The following is an 11,736-nucleotide window of genomic DNA, read 5'->3' as shown; positions in this document are numbered from 1 at the left end:
AGTTCAGTAGTGGCATAGCTCCACCCCAGACTAGTGTGAGAGAAACCAGGAAACAGAGAGGTTGTTATTCTGTCTCTCCTCATTGACGACACACAGAGACAGACTCTAAGATTCACCTTCAGATCAAACACAACTTTCAGTGAGGGAGGACAGACTGTCTGTCCAAAGCAACGGGAGGGAATACTGACCCAGACCACTTGAACCTGCTTACGCTGCAGGACTTTAACAAGAACCAGGATTAAAGTGAAACAGGGAATATTCTAGAGGAGGTGGTGTTACCTCCACTGACTGACTGACTGATTTCCTCGCTTGAACAGAGTGTTAGTACCTTCACTCAGAGACTAAATGGCTTCCAAGTCGTCTCGCCCTGAAGAGGATTATTGCTGTCCTGTGTGTTGTGACATCTTTAAAGATCCTGTTATCCTGTCCTGTAGCCACAGCTTCTGTAAAGACTGTCTGCAGGATTGGTGGAGAGAGAAGGTAATAAAGGAATGTCCAGTTTGTAAGAAGAGACATTCAGTGGATCCTCCCAGAAACCTGGCTCTGAAAAACCTGTGTGAGGCCTTCATACAGGAGAGACATCAGAGAGCTTCAACAGGGTCAGAGGTTCTCTGCAGTCTGCACACAGATAAACTCAAACTGTTCTGTCTAGAATGTCAGCAGCCAGCATGTCTTGTGTGTCGAGATTCTAAAAAACACACCGACCACAGATTCAGACCCATCGATGAAGCTGCTCTGGATCACAAGGAGGAAGTCCAGAAATCACTGAAGCCTTTACAGGAGGTATAAAACTGGAGGTATTTAATAAAGTTAAAACAAACTATGATCAAACAGCAGAACACATTCAGTTCCAGACTCAGGACACAGAGATTCAGATTAAGGAACAGTTTAAGAAGATGCGTCAGTTTCTACAAGAGTAAGAGGATGCTAAGATTGCTGCACTGTGGGAGGAAGAGCAGCAGAAGAGTCAGATGATGAAGGAGAAGACGGAGGGTCTAAACGGAGACATCTCAACTCTTTCAAACACAATCAGAGCCATAGAGGAGGAGCTGAGAGCTGAACACATCTCATTCCTGCAGAACTACAAGACCACAATGGAAAGAGTCCAGCTCACACTGCAGGACCCACAGCCGGTCTCAAGAGCTCTGATAGACGTGACCAAACACCTGAGCAACCTGACCTTCAGAGTCTGGGACAAGATGAAGGACATTGTCTCCTACACTCCTGTCATTCTGGATCCCAACACTGCCTATCCAGACTACATCCTGTCTGATGATCTGACCAGTGTGAGATATGGAGAGAAACATCAGCTTCCTGATAACCCAGAGAGGTTTGACCACTATGGCTATGTCCTGGGTTCTGAAGGCTTTAACTCAGGGACTCAGAGCTGGGATGTTGAGGTTAGAGACAATACGTACTGGTCAGTAGGTGTGTTACCAGAGTCCCGTCAGCGGAAGGGAGACAACGGGGGTCAATTCTGGAGAATAGGGTTAGATGAAGATAAATACACAGCACGCTCCTCACCAGGGTCATTCACTGTTCTCTCAGTGAAGCAGAAACCTCAGAGGATCAGAGTCCAGCTGGACTGGAATGAAGGCAAGTTGTCCTTCTCAGATCCTGATACTAACACACACATACACACCTTCACGCACACTTTCACTGACACACTCTTTCCATACATTTACGTTGGTCCGATTGGTGGTTCTCTGAAGATGTTACCAGGGAAGGTCAGTGTAACACTGGAACAATGAAGTTAGACATCATGATGAGGATGATTATGATGATGATGATGATGATGACTAACTATGGAGTCTTTAAAGAGTAATACCAAATTTAGACTCTTTTCAATTCTGTTGTGGTCGAGGAGTCATCATGAAACGATAACGAAGACCTTTATTGATCTTGCGAGGTAAAATAAAGTACTGTAGGAACAGCATGATGGAAAGACATCACAGTCAACACAACACTAAATAAAATGCATATCATCGCTGTCTGAAAGAAACCTCTTATCTCCATAATCTAACTTTCGTGTTTTTTGGTAAATTAATGCAATACTTGATCATACTACAGCATCACACAAAAGTATCCAAAGTAGCAGATCTACAAGCTCGAAACGCGGCGGGAAGCGACACGTTTTGAGCTTGTAGATCTTTTACTTTAGATTATTTATTTTTTTTAATCCTGAAAAGTAACAGTTTTGGACATGATGTCATCATCATCTACACCTGATTCTCAACCTGTGGGCTGGTGGGCCATGGGGATATTGCAAGTGGGCCCCCAAATAATTGGCAAAACAATTGGTATTGCTAATATAACAATATAAAAAAAGAACGTCATGGTATTTCTTTCTTTATAACCTTGAAAAAATAGTTACAGATAAATTCAACTTAAAGTATACTACGTTAGCTCTATTGACCCACAATTGACTGATAGATCATTAAAATAAACCCATCTGACCACTTTCGACTGCTGCGCTTAGTGGGCCCTCAAGTGGGCCCTGATCCAGAAAAGGTGGAGTACCACTGACCTACACAGTCAAATCCAAGTGTTAATTTAACACTCAAGTGTGTAAAATGGAACCAAATGGACCTGTAATACTAATAATGTTGGGGATTCAGGGTACTTCACTATAAAATATATTAGACTGATAATACATTTTCTGTTAGTACTTCTACACAGTTTATTCATAAACTATAGAATCACCACGTTTAATACATCTCAAAAGGTTTCACTGAGCAATTACATTCATTGTCTCCGCCGTAGGTGGAGAGTATGTTTTCGCTTCGTCCCGCCGTGTGTGAGCAAACATTGTTAGCCAAGCTAACATTGGTCAAGCTCCACGTGACACGTGTCAATATGTTGACACCAATGCCTTTGATTGGCTAGAGGGACGCATGACGAAATAAAATCCTATAAATAGGTGTGTCACTTCAAAAAGCCGTTTACGTTTTTTGAAGTGAGGTAAGACAGGATCAATCAGTCTTGATTGGAACAGTACCTTCCAGTCCAAATCACCCGTCCGTGCGTGTGTGTGTCCCTCTGAGAACACCTAACATTGGTCAAGCAAAGGCGCAGAAGGCCAAAGCTAAGAAAGCATACTCATCTACAACAGTAACACAGAAGAGGACTATAGAGTTGAATTGATCCCACAACAAGGCCGAAGTCTTAATACTGTAACAATTGGCCGCCTTGATCAAATACATTATGTAGCACTAGAGACAACTGACATAGATCAAACACACCAATCAACTGCTGAAACTGTTCAAGACAATGAAGATGAAGAAGACAGACAAGCATTTGAACAAACCAGTCAATTACGACGACTCCCATATGACACATTGCTTCAAGAAGAACATCTTTTAGATGCAGACACTACATATTCAGTCGCCCCTGCAGAACACCAAAAACCACGCGCATTCTTCCAAGACGACCCGTTCTACCAAGACGATAATAGCACGGGTCTGCTGGCGGAGACTTGTGCTCCGAGGAGCACATTTTCTAGTTATCTTTTTTTTAAGGTAAATAGGCTGTTGCATGATTTTTTTGTTTTTATTGTGCTGTTTTCTAGTAACCAACCATATGATATTCTTTTACATTAGATTGTATATTTAATATACAATGTAAACTAATAGTTAACATTTGTTGCATTGATCTCTTTGTGTGTCTTGAGCTGTAACCCTGTAACATGAATGATCCTCTGATTGACTATCCTGTCCTTACAAATAGGACATAGTTGTTACAGTGTGTTTTTACTTTTCATAGCAGACTGAGGATGCTTTGTGTAACCAAAACATGTATCTGTTCCCACTTTAAACCCTTTTTGTCTGCACTTTCTTATTTTTGTCTCACTATGGATCATTAAAGAATAATATTTTTGCATAAGCCAAACCTCTGTGGACATTCACTTTGTGTTGGTGTGTGAGTGTTTCTTTAGTATTCTTAGTGTGTTGAGTGACAGGAAGCTGAGGGTAGACAGACATACAACACATGATTGATTGATTGATGTAGTTTATTTAGAAAGACATGAGAATAGTACATGACAGTACATAACAGTACATGGAAGTACAAATTCACAATACAAGGTCTACTAAACTGGAAACCCTCATTAAGCATTACGCTTGTTTAAGATGAGGACCCCATGCACACAAATCATGATGAAATATAAGAGGCAGGCAGATATACACACTACTATACAGAATGTCATACAATCAGCTTTCAGGTTACTGGTATGACGAGAGAAAAAAAAATATATATATATATATACAAAAGAGGAAAATGAAGGAGGGGGGGGGGGGGGGGGGTAGGGAGGGGTAGGTTAAGACTTAGACAGGGGCCATTTTCGAATTGCAGCCTCCTGAAGGTGTATCTTTAGGGCAGTTTTGAAAGTGAGTAGGGTTTTACACTCCTTTACTCCTTTTGGTAGGGCATTCCACATTTTTGATGAATAGCATGAGAATGAGTTCATACCCTTAGTTGAGCCAAATCTGGGTTGAACATGATCAGTGGAGCTGCCTCTGGTGTTATGATCATGGACTTCATTAACATTTTTGAAGTATTTTGACAAATACAGGGGGATCCCAATGTTGTGGTGTATCTTGAAGACCAGGCCCATAGCAAGTTGCTGTACTCTGTCCTCAACCCTAAGCCATCCAATCCTAGCAAAATGAGCAGGGGTTAGATGGGTTCTGTGATTGAGGCCAAGAAGTAGCCTTACAAGTTTGTTTTGGGATGTTTGGAGCCTTGTTTTTAAGGCCTTGGAGGTGTTGTGATACCATGAAGTGCATGCATAATCATAATGACCTTGAATGAGGGCCCCTGCAAGAATCTTCAGAGTATTCTTACTGACTAGGCGATCAATCCTCCACAAATAGCGTGTTGTTCGGTTGACATTTTTGATCACTTTTTCGGCGTTTTTGTTACCGGAGAGGTTTGCCTCCAAGATGGAGCCCAGGTAGGTAATTTCATCCTTTCTTTTGATGACATTATCACCCACTTTGATCGTGAAACTCCCTGCCTTGCTAAGGTTAGGACTGGACCCAAAGAGGATGGATTCAGTTTTACCCAGGTGTAATGAAAGTTTGTTGTCAGAGAGCCAGATGCAGATCTTGTTGAGTTCGGAGCTGAGAGTTTTCTCAACCTGCAGCCTGTCCCTGTCCGAGACTAGCAGGGCCGAGTCATCTGCGAACAGGAACAGCTTGCAGTCGCAGGCCGATGACATGTCATTCACATATATCAGGAACAGTAAAGGTCCTAGTATACTTCCTTGTCACATGAATATGACTGGAAACAAACCAGAGACATTTTCCTCTCTGACTATTTATCAACCAGTGACTCTTCACATTCATTATCTTCAGACATGTTCTTCTGTGATAAAAATCATTTTCCAATATGAAAGGGATGGGGAACGTTCATATGTATACATTTTGATATCTTAATCGTTCCTGGCTTATCGATATGATTCCTTATCGATCCCACCATTGATTATTTTCTATTATTGGTAGTCGTTTGCAAATTGATGGTAATCTAGGGCACTTTATCACTTTCATAACATTTTCGCATAGTGACCTTTTAGATCTTCTATTTCGCGTTTTTAGATGTATTTTGAAAGTATACACTTATTGCATATAGTCGATGACCTGTTCTGGCCATAGTACATTATTAATTTAGATAATTGGTACTGGTCATTGTTAGTCATTTCTTTGTATATTTACGTTATTATTTTATTTTAGGAAAACCTAAAAGGCAAACAGATTTTTTTGCCCTGACCCAAAAACACAATTAAATCATTTATCGCAATTATTTGTATGACGATTAATTGTCATCTAAACTTTCATGATTGGGACAGCTCTGTGAGGCTTACATTGTTAAGTACTTTTAACAGTCACGGTCCACACTGAGATTATATAAAAAAATTGCTTTATCTTTCAGTTACCTCTATTATTTCCTTTGTATAATAAAATGTCTCATCCAACTAATTAGATATTTGTGCATATGGTATACGTGTATGTGTATTTTAGATTCAGGTTGAAAGTGTGTGCATGTGTGAGGAACTCTGCATGTGTGTGAGAGGTATACTGTAACTACAGTAGACATCGTACATGGGGACCAAAGGTCCCAACAAGTATAGTAAGACATCCAATCCAATCCACTTTAATAATAGAGCACATTTAAAACAACAGCGTTGAACCAGAGTGATGTGCACTCAGTAAAAATACTAAAATAAGGCTATAAACTTATTAAAACAATAAAAAAGGTAAAATACCACGAGAAAAGTATAAATCACACAAAATGAATTAGATGTAAAAAAAAGAAGCGATAAACGACAGGAAAAAAACACAGTATAGACACAGTCTCTTTAAAATATAATAACTCAGTCTGTATTAAAAGCTAAGGAGTATCCGTGAGTTTTCAGACGTGATTTAAAGACTGATAAGGTTTGAGCCATCCTAACATCGGATGGAAGATCGTTCCACAGTTTGGGGGCTACAGTGGAGATTAGAGAACGATCGACCCCCCCTGGTCTTCAGCCTTGTATAGCTCTCCACCGCACCGACATTGGCGACGGTAGCCAGGCCTTGGAAAGCGTCTGTTGCCGAAAATCTGTTGCTGAGGTGGGCGTTGTGGACGCTGTCGTGTCAGGCCATAAGTTGTAGGCAAGCGTCGAAAGCCGACCAAACTTGCTCGGTCGGCTACCGACAGCTACTGCCCGTCGGGCCGTCGGTAGAACCGGGGTGGTGAAGAGAAGGGGGGTTAAAGGCTCCGTAGAGCTCCCTGAAAACACCCTAAAGGAAAGAAAGATTGAGCAACTATGTTCTATTTTCCATGACTAAATCTAATCATCGTTTATAACCAAGCTATCAAAAACACAGTCGGGCGTGATTTATTTTCCTCTTTCGCTCTCTCTCTCTGTCTCTCTCCTTTACCTCCTTCCCAGCCGGCAGCTTGAGCCTACTGCCCGGGGGAGATTGAGCAGGACCACCCGGGCGAGAAGTCACCTCGACTTAAGGGTGTAAATAGAACGGGCTAGGTTTGTTTGCATGAACATACAACAGATATAACATGTACACAGGGACCCCTCCGGTGTTAATTTAACTCTGGGAGTGTAACCAAATGAACCCGTGACAGCCTTGAGGGTCCATTTTGTGGCCTCTCGGGGATATAAAAACACCCAAAACGTCTCTTTTAAGAGCCACCCGCTATTTACTGTTCAGCATAATTCCTGCTATATTGTTTATGAGCAGCAAAATCAGTTCTTATGCTTAATATGCTTCCGTAATGTGGTTTGCCTTTCCTGTGTTGCTGGTTCCCGAAACGTTTCTCTCTCTCCCGCTATCTTGTTAATTTTGGTACGACCCACTGTGGCTACGACATATCAAATAACTCAGGATTAAAACATTGCCTTTAACCAGGGGTGAAAGAAGGTGAAAGCAGCCGCTGGTTCCCATCAAGGGGCGCTTTAAATCACAATGAAAGATAAACGTGGAGTTTGAAGAGGCAGGTGTCTTTCCTGTACAGACTGTGAAGAATATGAGCCTACTACATCTACGACTAGCGCAAAAATGCTCTGTCTTGTTGTTTTTGGTCAAGCTGCTGTCTCAACTCAGGCTCCTGCAGACTACTGCCACCTCCTGGTATGGAGAGTTATTTCATGTGATTTCTTCTGACACATGCTCACAACAAAGTGCCGTCGGCCGACCTTTTGCAATAGTTAGTGCGGTGTGGCGACCAGAACCTTTGGACACCTGATAATACGACATCATCCGACGTCGGACCCGACTGCCAGCTCTGTTGTAGTCTGAAGTGGTCTGTTTGGTGGAGAACCACCTAAAGAGCTTGTGGGGTTTTTGACCATTTAAATATTAAAAGACAAACATTAAAATCTTAAACTGGATCCTATGATGAACAGGGAGCCAGTGGAGGGAGGCAAGAATCGGGGAGATGTGCTCATACTTCTTTGTCCCTGTTAAAGAGCAGCAGAGTTTTGCACTAACTTTAGCCGTGACAGGCAGGCTTGGCTAATGCCAGCATAAAGTGCATGTGTGTGTGTGTGTGTGTGTGTGTGTGTGTGTGTGTGTGTGTGTGTGTGTGTGTGTGTGTGTGTGTGTGTGTGTGTGTGTGTGTGTGTGTGTGTGTGTGTGTGTGTGTGTGTGTGTGTGTGTGTGTGTGTGTGTGTGTGTGTGAGAGAGAGAGAGAGAGAGAGAGATACTGTAGCTCCACCCTTTGCCATGCTCATTTGACAGAAACCAGGAAGCAGAGAGGTTGTTATTCTGTCTCTCCTCACTGAGACATACAGAGACAGACGCTAAGATTCACTTTCAGATCAAACACACAACTTCCCATGAGAGAGGACAGACTGTCTGTCCACAGCTACAGGAGGGAATACTGACCCAGACCACTTGAACCTGCTGCTTACACTGCTGGACTTTAACAAGATCCAGGATTGAAAGAGAAAGTAAACTACAGGGAACATTCTAGAAGAGGGAGTGTTACCACCACTGACTGGCTGATTTCCTGGCTTGAACGGAGTGTTTGTAGCTTCACTCAGAGACCTAATGGCTTCCAAGTTGTCTCGCCCTGAAGAGGATTATTCCTGTTCTGTGTGTTGTGACATCTTTAAAGATCCTGTTCTCCTGTCATGTAGCCACAGCTTCTGTAAAGCCTGTCTGCAGGAATGGTGGAGAGAGAAGGTAATAAAGGAATGTCCAGTTTGTAAGGAGAGACATTCAGTGGATCCACCCAGAAACCTGGCTCTGAAGAACCTTTGTGAGGCCTTCATACAGGAGAGACATCAGAGAGCTTCAGCAGGGTCTGAGGTTCTCTGCAGTCTGCATGCTGAGAAACTCAAACTGTTCTGTCTGGAATGTCAACAGCTAGTGTGTCTTGTGTGTCGAGATTCTAAAAAACACAACGACCACAGATTCAGACCCATCGATGAAGCTGCACTGGATCACAAGGAGGAAGTCCTGAAATCACTGAAGCCTTTACAGGAGAAACTGGAGGTCTTTAATAAAGTTAAAACAAACTATGATCAAACAGCAGCACACATTCAGTTCCAGACTCAGCACACAGAGATTCATATTAAGGAAGAGTTTAAGAAGATGCGTCAGTTTCTACAAGAGGAAGAGGATGCTAAGATTGCTGCACTGTGGGAGGAAGAGCAGCAGAAGAGTCAGATGATGAAGGAGAAGACGGAGGGTCTAAACGGAGACATCTCAACTCTTTCAAACACAATCAGAGCCATAGAGGAGGAGCTGAGAGCTGAACACGTCTCATTCCTGCAGAACTACAAGACCACAATGCAAAGAGTCCAGTTCACACTGCAGGACCCACAGCCGGTCTCAGGAGCACTGATAGACGTGACCAAACACCTGAGCAACCTGACCTTCAGAGTCTGGGACAAGATGAAGGACATTGTCTCCTACACTCCTGTCATTCTGGATCCCAACACTGCCCATCCAGACTACATCCTGTCTGATGATCTGACCAGTGTGAGACATGGAGAGAAACAGCAGCTTCCTGATAACCCAGAGAGGTTTGAACACTATGGCTATGTCCTGGGTTCTGAGGGCTTTAACTCAGGGACTCACAGCTGGGATGTTGAGGTTGGAGACAATGCAGACTGGTCAGTAGGTGTGTTACCAGAGTCCCGTCAGAGGAAGGAAAATGTAGGGGGTCAATACTGGAGAATAGGGCTAGATAAAGGTAAATACACAGCACGCTCCTCACCAGGTCCACTCACTGATCTCTTTGTGAAGCAGAAACCTCAGAGGATCAGAGTCCAGCTGGACTGGAACAGAGGAAAGTTGTCATTCTCTGATCCTGATACTAACACACACCTACACACCTTCACACACACTTTCACTGACACACTCCTTCCACACATTTACACTGGTCATGGTGGTACTCTGAAGATGTTACCAGGGAAGGTCAGTGTAACCAGGGGTGAAATGCTCACTGGACGGCCTTGCAAGCCGTGCTGGAACTTATTTGACCAGAAGCACACGCAGGCACACGCATAGATTTAAAACTACTTTAATTTCGCACCTCAACAAAGTTTTCAAAGGCTCCTGACTCACACCTAGCGAATTAACATAGGAATAAGCCTATATGCATATAAATTGTCCATTGTGTGACCTATAGTGTAGGTGTTAAGCGACGTGCGCGTCACGTCATTAAAATACAGTACAAGCACTTCCCAAATGAGCATAGCAACACTGAGTGTAACACTGGAATAACGTAGTTAGACATGATGATGATGATGATGATGATGATGATAAAGACAAACTATGGAGTCTTGAAAGAGTAATACCTGTAACTTTTAAAATTCATATTATTGTGTTGTGGTCGAGGACGGTCAACATGAACAAGTGTCTCTCTGATCTGTGATGTCATCATCATCATCACCAGTGATTCTCAAGATTTGGGCCATGACGATTTAATTGATAATACAACTTAATACAAAAAACATGTACAAATCAAAACAAATGTCATGGTATTTTTTATTAAAACATTGTGATACCGATATATTTAAATGAATGTATAGTACGTTAATCAAAGCCGCAACACAATCGATTGATTGATCATTAAAATAAACATGCTCTGAAAATGCATGCGGCCCACCCATAGATGTGTGGTTGAGAACCACTGATCTACACAGTAACACCAAGTGTTAATTTAACTATGAGTGTAAAATGGAACCAAATGGACCCTATGATCCATAACATGACATAAATATAAGCTACAAAATCCAAGTGTGAATTTTACTTTGAAGAGTTTTACAAAATGGAACCAAACAGACCTGTAATAGTAATAATGTTGGGAGTCAGGGTACTGTACTATAATAATATGATATTTTTACTTCTGTACTAAAATATAGAATCACCACGTTGGATACATATCAACCTCTTCTTTAGGTAATTATTACATGATTTATTGTATTGAAATGTGTTGTTTTCTAGTTTCTAAGTGATGTTCTTTAACATTAGATTGTATGTTGCATTGATCTCTGTGTGTGTTCTGAGCCCTGTAACATGAATGATCCTCTGATTGACTATCTTGTCCCTATAAATAGGACACAGGCATGTTTTTACTTTTCATAGCAGACTGAGGATGCTTTTTGTAATCTGTTCTGTTCCCACTTTAAATCCTTTTTGGTAGCACTCTTTATTTTTGTCTCACTTTGGATCATTAATAAAGAATAATATTTTTCGCATCTGACAAACCTCTGTGAACATTCACTTTATGTTGGTGTGTGAGTGTTCCTTTAGTCTTCTTAGTGTGTTGAGTGACAGGAAGCTGAGGGTAGAAAGACATACAACACATGACTCTGACTGGAAACAAACCAGAGATGTTCCTCTCTGACTACAATAATTCTGTAATATGAGTAGGGATGGAGATCGTTAATTTGTATCGATTTTGATCTCCTTATTGATCCTGCATATTGATCAGATTCCTTATCGATCCCACTATCGATCATTTTCTATTATTGGTAGTTGTTGGAAAATTGATGCTAATCTGGGGCACTTTATCACTTTCATAAACATTTCACGTTGTGACATTTAAATCTATTTCTGATTTTAAAACAAATATTTTGAAAGTATACAATCTCTGTCAGGTGGAAACCTCACGTCCAAAACTGTTACTTTTCAGGATTCAAATTCAAAAACAGCAAAAGTATCGGATCTACAAGCTCAAAACGTGTCGCTTCACGCCGCGTTTCGAGCTTGTGGATCAGCT

At 41.8% G+C, this 11,736-nt stretch overlaps 1 pseudogene across 1 annotated transcript; it reads left to right on the top strand.

Moving 5' to 3' along the window:
- Positions 1-345: 345 nt before the first annotated feature.
- Positions 346-11,131, top strand: LOC308096625 (annotated as a pseudogene). The gene is made up of 2 exons: positions 346-1,727; positions 8,508-11,131. The product of its transcript is annotated as an uncharacterized misc_RNA (transcript).
- Positions 11,132-11,736: the final 605 nt, after the last annotated feature.

Source organism: Gymnoscopelus braueri (assembly GCF_963280865.1).
Source record: "Gymnoscopelus braueri genome assembly, chromosome: 12".
Classification (NCBI taxonomy): domain Eukaryota; kingdom Metazoa; phylum Chordata; class Actinopteri; order Myctophiformes; family Myctophidae; genus Gymnoscopelus; species Gymnoscopelus braueri.
The sequence above is the reverse complement of the archived record's forward strand: the minus strand, read 5'-3'. Positions and strand labels throughout refer to the sequence as shown.